Source organism: Alligator sinensis, unplaced genomic scaffold, assembly GCF_000455745.1.
Source record: "Alligator sinensis unplaced genomic scaffold, ASM45574v1 scaffold320_1, whole genome shotgun sequence".
NCBI lineage: Eukaryota > Metazoa > Chordata > Crocodylia > Alligatoridae > Alligator > Alligator sinensis.
Genome location: NW_005842249.1, coordinates 1117417 through 1119736, shown reverse-complemented (window position 1 = coordinate 1119736; position 2320 = coordinate 1117417).

Sequence of the window (2320 nt, the reverse complement as noted above, 5' to 3'; positions counted from 1 at the left end):
TGTCTAACCCAAGACCAAGGAATCACCAGTGCAGAAGTATTACTGCCTCCTACTGACCTTTTATATTTCTGTTCTATTTGTACAAATACTGGAATGCCTTGGCTTCTTCTCAGCCACATGTGTGGCTCCTGCTGTTCAGACATCTCTGCAGGGCTCCTGTCCCTTCAGTAAATTTCCACTAAACTATATCCTGTGGCTGACAACCATCCACTTAGGCCACATTCCTTGCCTTGTGGCTTTCTTTCTCTAGCATCACTGCTGTTCTAGCAGGTAATGAAGTGATGAGGGAAGCCACAGTACCCCACCCCCCAATACATGCACATCATCCCATATATATTTTGAATTCTTCACTGTTACAGAGACCTTCCATTCCCAGTCCATGGTCTGGCAGCCTTGTGTACAGCAAGCTCCTTCATCCAGTCTGCTCTGTACTACTCATCACATCCAGAGTGTGGCTTCATCAAGGACCCCATCCAGCCACTATGAAATTCAAGCTCTAACTTCAGCTGTCCAAGGATAAAGGCACTCTACTACTCACTGATTTGCCCTCCTTTTGTATGACCTTTTCTACCTTTCTCCCCTGCATCAGTCACTACACCAAGAAGATACAAAGCAGGGGAAAGTTTTCAGGCACCTGACCCCATCTGAAGGCAAAACATTGCTTTCCAAGCCTTCTAGAAGTTACACATTACACTTGGGCATTATACTAAGGGCATTAAAACAGAAGTGTCCACAAATTAAAGTTTGTTAAGGCATGCTAAATGCCACATGAGCATGTCAAAGTTACGCCACTTCAGATGAGGGTTAACTCTGGGCTGTGCTACCTAGCTTGCATTACAATAACTTCAGTCTGCTCCACAGAGATAAAATGAGTAATTTAAAGTCCTCCAGCATCCCAGGATGCATCAGTCCCAACTCCCCTCCCCCAAAACAAGGATACAGTCCAAGTGTACTGGTTTCAAGCCAAACTCCTGATCACCAGGGCTAGGGACAGACATTCAAAAAGCCTGACCCTGAATTGATTCAATCTTTGCAGAACCTGCCTAGGTTGAACCAGTTTGCAACTATACAGACATTAGGGCTCTGCGAAGCTTCGGTTCACGATTCAATTCGGAGAAGATTTGGTCCGATTCAGAGGCTGAATCTCCAAATCTGAATCGAATTGCTAGAAGCTTTAAACTTTCCAAATCTATTTAGAGCCTCCGAATCGATTTGGAAAAGATTTGGCGATTCAGAGGGCAGTCTTTATGGGGAAACAGAATCTTAAAAGAGGGAGGGGGAGTAGAGGGGAGGGGAAGAACTGACATCTCTAGCTGGCCAGCGACTGTGACTTCTCTCTGACTGCCCTTCCAATCACAGTATCTGGGCAGGGAGGGACATGGAAACAGCATAAAAGCCTCTGTCTGCAGACTTGCTGTGCCTTTTGTGAGCTGGTTCTGAGTGAGCAACAGTGTCAGAAAGGTACTGGACTGCCTGGCTTGCTTCCTAGTCAGTCAGTCACCTGCTCTTTTTTGTTCTTAGAAAGGATTGGATAGGATACGTCTTAGCTTAGCTTGTTTTAGCTTAGAATCTCTCTACTTAATATTTATCCAATTCATTTCTTTCGATTTATATTTGTTCTTTTTTTTTTTTTTGCAATACTTTTAAAAAAGAAAGCTCAGCGCTTTCCCTGGCGGTGTGATCCATCACTGTGCAGGGAAGCAAACATTCCACACAGACACTCACACACACATAGAAGAAGTCAGATATTCATAGAAGAAGAGATTCAGAATCACATTATATATAGTTATTAATATTATTATAGTTAGTTTACATACAGACTAAAGACAACACAGAAGTCAGATAGAGATTCAGATTGAGACCAACACAGTGTCACAACCCAAAGGTGTGATTTTTGTTTTTGTGTGTCCTTTGGCACCCTGAATTATTTTCCTGCCAATTTGTAGCTTTCTTTGCAGTGTGCATTTCTTCTTTGCAGCTAGGAAATGCTCGTTGCAAAGAGTTCCCACCATTTGTATGATAATTTGAGCCCCATTATTGGCTTTCGTGAAATTATTCACGCGTGGCGGCTAGTGATTGGCTTGCTAGCCGTATAAAAAGCTTGGGTGTTTCCGCCCAAGTTGGAGAACCCCTGCAAGGGAGGACTCCATGAACATCAGGAGGAGGAGACTTCACACTGTGTGAAGATCTCTAAGTGCTGCGGAGCCTATCGGACCCAGCGCATTTCAAGCAGGCAACAGAGGTCTAACCAGCCTCTAGCCTCTCCCCGTCGCTGTTCGCAATCCTTCGACGTACCCCTCTCCCTGAACACAAACGGATC